The 9,631-nt window shown below is 51.3% G+C and overlaps 1 long non-coding RNA gene across 1 annotated transcript in view; it reads right to left on the reverse strand.

The window, feature by feature from the left end:
- Window positions 1-2,158: 2,158 nt before the first annotated feature.
- LOC142829186 (uncharacterized) overlaps window positions 2,159-9,631 on the reverse strand; it is a 48,253-nt gene continuing 40,780 nt past the window's right edge. The window contains exon 3 of the long non-coding RNA XR_012903589.2: window positions 2,159-5,392. This is a non-coding gene — a long non-coding RNA (uncharacterized LOC142829186). The remainder of the gene's footprint in view (window positions 5,393-9,631) is intronic.

The raw sequence follows: 9,631 nt of genomic DNA on the forward strand, positions 1-9,631 counted from the left end.
GAGCTGGCCCAGTTAAATATGGGGCCACCAAGGTGGCCCAATGCTCCCCAGGCCAGCAGGCGGCTGTGGCCACCTGCTCAAAGGTGATTAGAAAAGCTTCTGGGTCATCCCCAAGCCCCATTTTTGCTAGGCGTACGGGTAACTGAGCTAGATCCCCCTCCTCGCCTGACACGCCGGAGGCAGCGGCAATTCCTGTGAGGTCTTTTGAGGCCCATCCCTGGAACCACCGGTCCTGTTGGGCCTGGTGTTGGTCTGCCAGTTCCCTGACCAATTGCCTCTGCTGCTCTTGTTGTTGAGCCGCCAACTGCTGCATCAATTGGGTTTGCTGTTGGTGGTTCTGGTGCTGGTGCTCAGTCAGCCAATCTAACAGCTATGCCGCATCCATTTTTTTTTTTACCCCAAATCTTATTACACTCCCTGACCTGAAATCCTCTTAGTGCAGAGGTGTGGGTCCAGTGCCCACATTCTCCACCATCTGTCACAGATCTCTCCGCCCCCAACCCCCCCTGAGCTCGTGTGGGAGTGAGTCCTCACGTTGACTGCACAGAGGCCCCAGTCCCTTTCTTTGTTCTGGGCTTGTAAAGCAAAGGGGGTTAGGTATCGGCCCACGCAGGTGAGCTTATGAAAGGCCAACCTACCACCCGGCACGCCGTATATCTCCCCGAGGTTGGGGAATAGCCACCAGTCACTTGGAGTGGGGACGTCTTGACGCCCATCGCGGCGTTGCTCACGGCCCCGCCTGGCTTTGTTGTGAATGCTGCTCCGGGTGTCGTCCTCGGCAGTCCCAGCCGCGGGTTCTGCGCGCGCCCTAGGGTCCGGGCCCCCCTGGTCCTTCCCTCCAGCCACTGCCCTCTTCCTCCGGTGCCTCGGCCCTCTGCTGCCTCCCCATCTCTCCTCTCCAGTCTTCCTCTTTCACCGGCCTCCCCAGTCGCCCCTGCCGACCCGGCGTCTCCGGCCCTTCGGCCCCGGTGTCCCAGGCCGCTTCTGCCCCTCCCAGCTGATCCGCCTGGCCTTTAAATGCCAGGCGCTCGCCAGCAACACCCTTTCCCCCACGGCTGTGGGGCCCTACACGGCCTGGTGCACACGCCAGCAGCAACAGCCGGGCCAGACTGGACTGGGCCACGCTTGGGCCGTACACCTTAGGGGCAGGCACAGGCTGCGCACCAGCGGCTGTAGCTGGGCCGTGCATGCACCATGCGCCCCGGGGGCAGGGGCAGGCCCGGGCTGCGCACCAGCAGCTGTAGACAGGCCGTGCATGCACCCCGGGGGCAGACCTGCACACCCTAGGAGGGCGGGCCTGCTCCCCCCGGGTGGGCCCGCGCATGCATCTTGCACCCGGGGGCAGTGCCACGTGCCCGTGCCCAGGGCACCAGAATACCTTGGGCTGGCCCTGATCAGCCCCATCCAGTCAGTCAGCTCCATGCTGCATAGCTTGAAGGAAACACAGCTGCCTGCTCCACCCCTCCACAGGCAGCAGCCATGTGCTCTAGAGACCGTTGTGCTTCGTGGCTGCCTCTTATTGAAACAGGCAGCTTCCACTGGCTGGTTTCTGGCCAGAAGCCGGCCAATGGGATTGTGCTGAGGGTGGAAGCAGCTCCTAAAGCTTTCCTGTTCCCCTCTGGACTCTCAGTTTTTAAAGAAAAACTGCCCCACAGCCATGTTCCTGAGTTTGGGTGGGGCAAGGCAAGCAGGGAGCCTGCTTGAGACTCTCCACAGCAGTGGTCCCCAACATGGTGCCCGTGGGAGCCATGGCGCCCACGGGGGCATTCGTGTGCGCCCGCCAAGTGCTCGGGGCTGGCCTGGCCCTGAGCACGTGGCGCATGCACAGTGCCGGAACCAGCCCCGGGCGCATGGTGCACGGTGAGCGCCGGCCCCGGGAGCACTGCAAATTGGCTGCCCGCGCTCTGGGCGTGCGGTGCTTGGAGGAGGCGCCAGCCCCGGGCGCACGGCGCTTGGAGGATGGGGTGCCGGCCCCGGGCACACGGCGCTTGGAGGATGGGGTGCCGGCCCCAGGTGCGTGGCGCTTGGAGGATGGGGTGCCGGCCCCAGGTGCGTGGCGCTTGGAGGGGGGGCGCCGGCCCCGGGCGCGGGGCCCTTGGAGGTGGCCCCGCCCCCGGGCGCGCGGCTATGGGGGGCCCCGCCCCCTGGCTCCCGGCGGGTGAACGGCCATGCCCCCTGGCACCCAGCAACCTCCAAAGGTTGGGAACCACTGCTCCACAGTGTCTGTGGGCCGGTTTTGATCCATGGGCCAGATTTTGTCCAGGCCTGATTTAGACAGAACAAGTTACTTTCACCAGATCATAACCTTTTCCCTGTTACCTTACATGGCATACTTTATAAGCAAGATAATACTTAATTATAAATGAGGGTTCTGGGGGATTATAGGACGCTCTCACATTGTCACAGAGGTCTCCCTGTACACTCTCCTTTGTAAAATTTGAACAGACAGTATGCTTGCCCTGAGGGAAACGGAGTGGAGGGTGAGGTACTGTGCACAGACTTCTTCAAGCATGATCACTGTACCACAGTGGGGAAAGATAGGCAATCCTATTGCAAGTACAATAAGTGGAGATGGGGGTCAGGGAGAAGTGGGTTCATTTGAAAGCTGATTGATTAAAAACCGAGTTGAATTTATTTTATTCTGTGCCCATTTTCCTAAGAAGAATCTCACATTTAAAAAGAAAATAAATTAAAATGTGTATAAAAGTGAACAAATTGTTGTTAAATAGTTGCTAGGGTGGTGGTCCCAAGGAGAGAAGTTCTCTGTTTAGTCATAGGATGGGTAGAGCAGGAGCAGTGGCACAGCAACTTTTCCCTACACAGATGGTCCTTTGTCAGGACCTGAAGGAACCAACTCTGGGATAAAAAGGTGTAGGGCTGTAGCAAGAAATCACGCTTCTAACAAATTATATCTATCAGTGTAACATTATGTATGTAACTCATGAATTGCAGCCCAGTTTTTATGTCTATGATTTGGATTAATTGTTAGTAACCTGTTAAGAATTGCCTTTGCAAAATCCTTTATTGTAACTTTTTTTACCGTTTTATATGTTGTAATTGAAACCCCATTTTAGACTTACTGTAACTGAAACCCCATTTTCAATTTTGTATTGCCTTAACTCTGTTTAAAGTTGGTGTCCGTGTGTGTGTCCATGTGTGTGTGTGTGTGCACAAACGCAGCCTGTCTGAATACCAGCTGCCAACACCACCTTGATGGCTGACAAACAATGTGAGCGAACTCTGCAAAAAAATCCACCCAAGAAATAGAGAGACAAAAGCCCCATCATGAAAAGAAGATCAAAGTCCCATCTGCCATTAACTGATGACTCACAGTCATACAGGGCACATCTACCTAGCAGCATTATTTTGAAACAACTCACATTATTTCAAAATAACTAGGTGAGCATCTACACAACAAACCCATTATTCTGAAATAATTTCAAAATAAAGAATATCTTATTCTAGATTTTATAACCCTCATTTTATGAAGAATAATGCCTATTTCAAAATAGTTATTTCAAAATAGGGCATGTATAGATGGGGCAGTTGGGATTATTTCAGAATAAGGGGCCTCCAGGGCTTCCCACAGGTGCCATGCTGGCCACTCTGTCCACACTCATCAGGACTCTATAGTTCCCCTTCCCCTTTAAAACTGCAGCCACAGGAAACAGTGTGTGGCACAGAGCAGGCCCAGCTCACACTGTGCCACACAGCATGCACCCAGCTCTGCCTTCCCCACTGTCATGGCAGACCACAGCACCAACTCTGAGCCCCCAACAACTGCAAGCACAGCTGCAGGCAGCTCCTAAGCCCTTGCCTGGAGGTGGAGGAGGCTGGGCTCCATCCTGGACTGATGTGGAGAGCCTGTCTCCCATAGCTATCTGGGGAGGTGAGGTGAACCTCCAGGATCTCTGCACCAGGCACAAAAACAATGTCTATTGCCAGATGTCTGGACCAGAGGGGACAGAGCCGCACCCAGGAGTAGATGCGAATGAAGGTGTAGGAGCTCAGGCAGGCCTATACCAAGGCCTGGGAGTGCAGCTCCCACTCAGGGGCAGCACTGCAGACCTGCTAGTACTACTACCAACTTCAATGCATCCTGGAAGGGGGGGTCATTCTCTTCTCCCCCTTGTTGTGGACTCTTTGTGGGAGATGCCCTTTGTCACCCTCACAGAGGGGATGCCTGCAGTGAAGGAGGAGGCAGAGGAGCAGGAACAGGCCCTGGATTCCACAATGCCCACCAGCTCCTGTCTTTGGAGCTGGTACCACCCTCCCAGGATGTTGCCCAGGGATCAGATGACCCAGGAGAAGTCCCATCAGGTGAGCTCCATGACTGTCTCTAGACACATGCAGGGGGAGGTGGTGAGCAGATGCCTTCTTGGCCAGGGCATCGCACAACAGCCTGTACACATAGGCACCAGTCCAGAGCAGACAGCCCCAATGAGGCTGTCTCAGAAGACCCTTGTGCTCCTGCTCACAGGGTTTCTGGACAGGCCTGCCTTACTCCCAACTCCATGGAGTGACACTCTCCCACCACAAGCCACCACTAAGGAGGATGAAGTCAGGGACACACACATAGCAGTGCCACACATAGCACATGGTCCGGCCCACACTCATGGGGCAGTATCCACACCCAGACAAGCACGGCGAGGCGGAGGACACCGAGCCCCTGGTAGGGGAGTCTGCTGGGATATGAACTGGAGGGGACCTCAGCAGCACTCTTCCCAGCAAGTGATGTCTGCTGCTTACACACACCTCCCCCGATAGGCTTCCCCCCTCCTCCAGTGGGCAGAGATAGAAGTCCTCTCCCTGCGGGCCACCACCACTGCCAGACCCAGCGTGTGTGTGGCACAGAGGGAAGCCCAGCCGCTCTGTCACCTCCTTCTCACCCACAGGCTCTCAGCCTGGCCGGCACCTTCCCATGCCTGCTTGTCCCCTGAACATGGGGGTAGTGAGGCTCCCCGCAGGGACATCTGTGCCCCTGCAGGAAGGGGCACGCTGTCCAGGCCACAGATGGTCTTGCTTGAAGCACATTACCTTCATCAGACATGAGACCTCTCAGTGTTGGCTCAGAGATGAGGGCTGGCTTCAGGCACACTGTCTCCTGGGATGACTGCCCTTCTCTCTGTTCTTCACAGCTGGACCAGCTGCAAGAGAGGTGCTTGCAACACCTCCCATGACAGCTCCCAGCCCCATGGGAGCTGCTGCCACAGATGAGCCCATGAGGACTTGGAGCAGGAACACATCGCTTGCAGGGTTCCCTGTCAGGGGCATGCCTGCGCAGGCACGCACCAAGAATTTAATTCCTATCCACCACCTCAGCAGAGCCATACAGATGCAGCTCCAGCTGCTCCCGGGGGTGGGGCCACACTTAAACTTATTCTTGTTTTCACTGTCAAAATATAAATCATAAAAACAAATTAAAATGAGAATGAGTAAGAATAGTGGAAACAAATGGTTATAGATAAATCAAATTCATAACATTTTCTAGAGACTAAACTAACAAGTTAACCTCCTGTCTAAAGAACTTAGGATGAGATAAATTTATCTTCAGCATTTTCAACAAGCCTGGTTGAGACCTCTTTTTCATTAAGCCAAATCACTCTCCTTTTACATCTTCAGTAAAGCATGCCTGGGCACCCTTTTCTCCCTGCAATTACACTCAAATAAACCTTTGATTGGCACCACCTCAGATGGTTCTCTCTTTCCCCTTTTTCTCCTCCTGTTACTTTCTTCCTGAAGTCCCCACAACCTTTCATTTGTGTTTGGTTCAGACTAGTGATGGGAGACCTATTGTGAATGAGACAATACTCAAGTTACAGGTAAACAGATGGAAGAGTAAACAGAAACCTGTTTTTCACGCTTAGTGTTGGCCAACTTCACAGACCAACTTCACAGACTTTAAGAACCTATGTTTGTTATGTGTACACACAGCTCCTTACACAACTCCTGTCCATGAATTTTGCAATGGTCCTGATGGACAGTGTGACACCAGCTTTTATGTGAGACTAGGCCTGCCAATGGGAGGACAAAGGAGACAGTTGCCCTGGGGCCCAGTGATTCTAAGGGATTGGGGCTCCAACCACCACTGCTGCCGCAGCAACCCCAGGCCTCTTTGATTCAGAGCTGGCAGGAGCCAGTGGTACAGTCTAGGTGGCGTTGAGGGCTGGTGGCTCTGACCCCACCCCTTCTATCTGTGGCCCCGCCCATTCTGAGGGTGCAAAGCCACCCCTCACACTTAGCCCCAGAGTCTTCAGTGTCTGTCAGCCCTGCTGTGTGAGACCTTGCATGACATTCTTTGAGGAACTAAAATGTACACACCAGACTTATTCGATTTCTGTAACCCTACTGCACTTCCTTGACAGTTGGCATTGAGAAGTTCTTGGGTCACAATCAAGACAGCACCACTTCAGATATAAGGCTCTTGGGCCACTCCACACCCCTCCACAAATGACAGTATCTTGTGTCCACTATGATTTTACAGAAAGGTAGCTAATATGTGTTAGTTATCTTACTGTAAAAATGAGGGATCTGCAAGGTTAGCCAGTTAACCCATAAGCATCATCCTTAACACCCGTAACCCTTAATTTTTAATCATTTCAGTTAAGCCACAAGCAGGGGGCTGCTCCAACCCTCTTGGACAGAGCAGCCCCTGTCCAAAGTAGGCCCTGGTGCATCGCAAGCAGGCAGGGGCTGCTCTGGGCAGAGGTTGCCCTGTACCGATTAGAGCAGCCCTGCCTGCCGTGGGGGGCTGCTCAAGTCCGACTAGGTGGGAGCACCTCCCCCTTAATTGGTTAACTGGTTAAACTTCACATTTAACTGGTTAAGCTATTAAACAGGATTTTACATCCCTAGTAAAAACACACCTGTAGCAACAGTGAAGAGTATGTCAAGTTATGTATTAATCTGTTAACCAGCCCATGTTACAGTCCTGCTGAAGACAATGTTGTGGCAGTTAAAGGCTAGATTGTTCTGTTGAGTTTTTCTTGACCAGCTAATATGGGTTAAAAATATAACTACCCTGTCTTTACGAGGCTTGTAAGATAGATTAGTTTAAATATACACTTTTTCCCTAGGCCTGAGAATAGGGCACATTGCATTTGGGGGTGGAGGAGGCTAGGGTTTGGGGTTGCTTGCCATCCACTAAAACACAGCTGTTTCTGAAATACTCAGAAAGTCTGTAACAAAGTAAGCAGGGATCTCTTACTGGCTTCTCTGGAATTAGCTATGCTTGTGTTCCTTTTGTCTTTTCTTTTCTTATTTCATAGAATCATAGCATCCTAGGGTTGGGAGACACCTTAGGAGGTCATTGAATCCAACTCTCTGCCCAATGCAGGACCAACCCCATCTAAATCATCCCAGCCAGGGCTTTGTCAAGCTGGGACTTAAAAACCTCTAGGTATGGAGATTCCACCACCTCCCTAGGTAACCCATCCCAGTGCTTCACCACCCTCCGAGGGAAATAGTTTTTCCTAATATCCAACATAGACCTCTCTCCCTGCAACTTGAGACCTGTTCTGTCATCATTCTGTCATCTGTCACCTGTCACCACTCTCCATCCTCTTTGGAATCTCCCTTCCCCCCCTCCCTTTCAGGAAATTGAAGTCTGCTATTACATTCCCCTTAGTTCTTCTCTTCTGTAGACTAAATAACCCCAAATCCCTCAGCCTCACCTCATAACTCACATACTCCAGCCCCCTATTCATTTTTGTTAGACTCTCTGCAATGTGTCCACATCCTTTCTGTAGTGGGGGCCCAGAACTGGATGCAATACTCCAGATGTGGTCTCACCAGAGCCAAATAAAGGGGAATAATCACTTCTCTGGATCTGCTGGCAATGCTCCTCCTAATGCTCACCCAATATGCCATTAACTTTCTTGACTACAAGGGCACACCGACAACTCATATCCAGCTTCTCATCCACTATAATCCCCAGGTCCTTTTCTGCAGAACAGCTGCTTAACCACTTGGCGTCCAGCCTGTAACAATGCTTGGGATTCCTCCATCCCAAATGCAGGACTCTGCACTTGTCCTTGCTGAACCTCATCAGATTATTTTTGGCCCAATCCTCCAATTTAGGGTCACCATATTTGAACTTTCAAAAAAGAGAACACCCCTGAGAGGGAATGTATCTGTATCAGTATCTACCAACTCACGTTGTGTTAACATGTTATATAGCATTAACACGTGAGTTGGTAGATACTGATACAGATACATTCCCTCTCAGGGGTGTTCTCTTTTTTGAAAGTTCACATATGGTAACCCTATTGGTCACTTTGGACCCTATCCCTACCTTCCAGCTCATCTACCTTTCCCCTACCTTAGTGTCATTTGTGAACTTGCTGAGGGTGCAATCCATCCCCTCATCCAGGTCAATAATAAAGACACCAAACAAAACTGGTCCCAGAACCAATCCTTGGGGCACTCTGCTTGATACTGACCACCAACCAGACATCAAGCCATTGATCACCACCCTTTGAGCCCAATGATCTAGCCAGCTCTCTGTCTCCTTTCTATTTACCCAATCCATACGTATTTAACTTGCTGGCAAGAATACTGTGGGAGAGCATATCAAAAGCTTTGCTAAAGTCCAGATATATCAGGTCCACCATCTTCCCTATATCCACAGAGACAGTTACCTTGTCATAGAAGGCAATCAGGTTGGTAAGGCATAACTTGCTCTTGGTGAATCCAGGTTGACTATTTCAGAATGTATTTCTCTGTACTTTCTATCAGTGGTTTATTTGGGGTTCCCATACATTCCATATAGGGAGCATATTTTTCCTTTTTTCCCTATTCGCCTCTTTTTCAGGTGTTTCTATTATCAGTTGCTAGATGGATTAAGATCCTGTGCTGTTTGTTGAGACAAGCAAGCCTTGGTGTGGCTCCTTCCAATTTCACAAGGAAACCACTGCTCTCCTGCTTCATGTTTCCAACCACTGCACCATCCCCGCCCCCAAGCAAAGGAATGTCACATTATTGGGATTTAATGTGAGCAGGTAGATCATTGTTGTATCCACTAGTGTGTGTTTGCTCCCAATTTGGTGCAAAGTGGGCCATATGAGGTGTTAAGCAAAAGATTATGCTATGCTGGTTCTGTCTAGCCTATTTATGTACATGTACAATCTGCACGTGTAAAGTTATGAATATGGGCTTTGTATTTTACATGTTTTCTCCTGGGAGAGGCGGTTGCTCAATGCTTCATGAACAATAGCTCTAAAGGGCTGCCAATTGACACCTGAGGAGCACACAATGGCCCTTTGCCTAAGAAGGGCACACCCGGGGACTATATGGCTCCTTGCCTAAAAAAGACAGAAACTGGTTTGGAGGTCATGTGATCAGCCCATTTTGGGAGGCACCAGCACCCAGAAGAGGAATGGGTTTTTCCTCTGCATGGGCAAGGTTATAAAAGTGTCATGAGGGGGCCTCCAGCTGGTTTTCACTCCTGCCCTCCGCTCCAGAAGCAGGACTGGTAAGGACGGAGGGCTAGGAAGGATTTGTTGACCCATCCTGCCATAGGATGTGCTCCAGAGACTTTTGAGCCAGCAGTTTGTAACATCTCTGCTAAGAGCCTGCATCAAGCATTTGGTGATTGATGTATGGCATGTGTTCTCTTTAACAATCTGGCTCT

Source organism: Pelodiscus sinensis, chromosome 5 (assembly GCF_052426305.1).
Source record: "Pelodiscus sinensis isolate ZL-2025 chromosome 5, ASM5242630v1, whole genome shotgun sequence".
NCBI classification, from domain to species: domain Eukaryota; kingdom Metazoa; phylum Chordata; order Testudines; family Trionychidae; genus Pelodiscus; species Pelodiscus sinensis.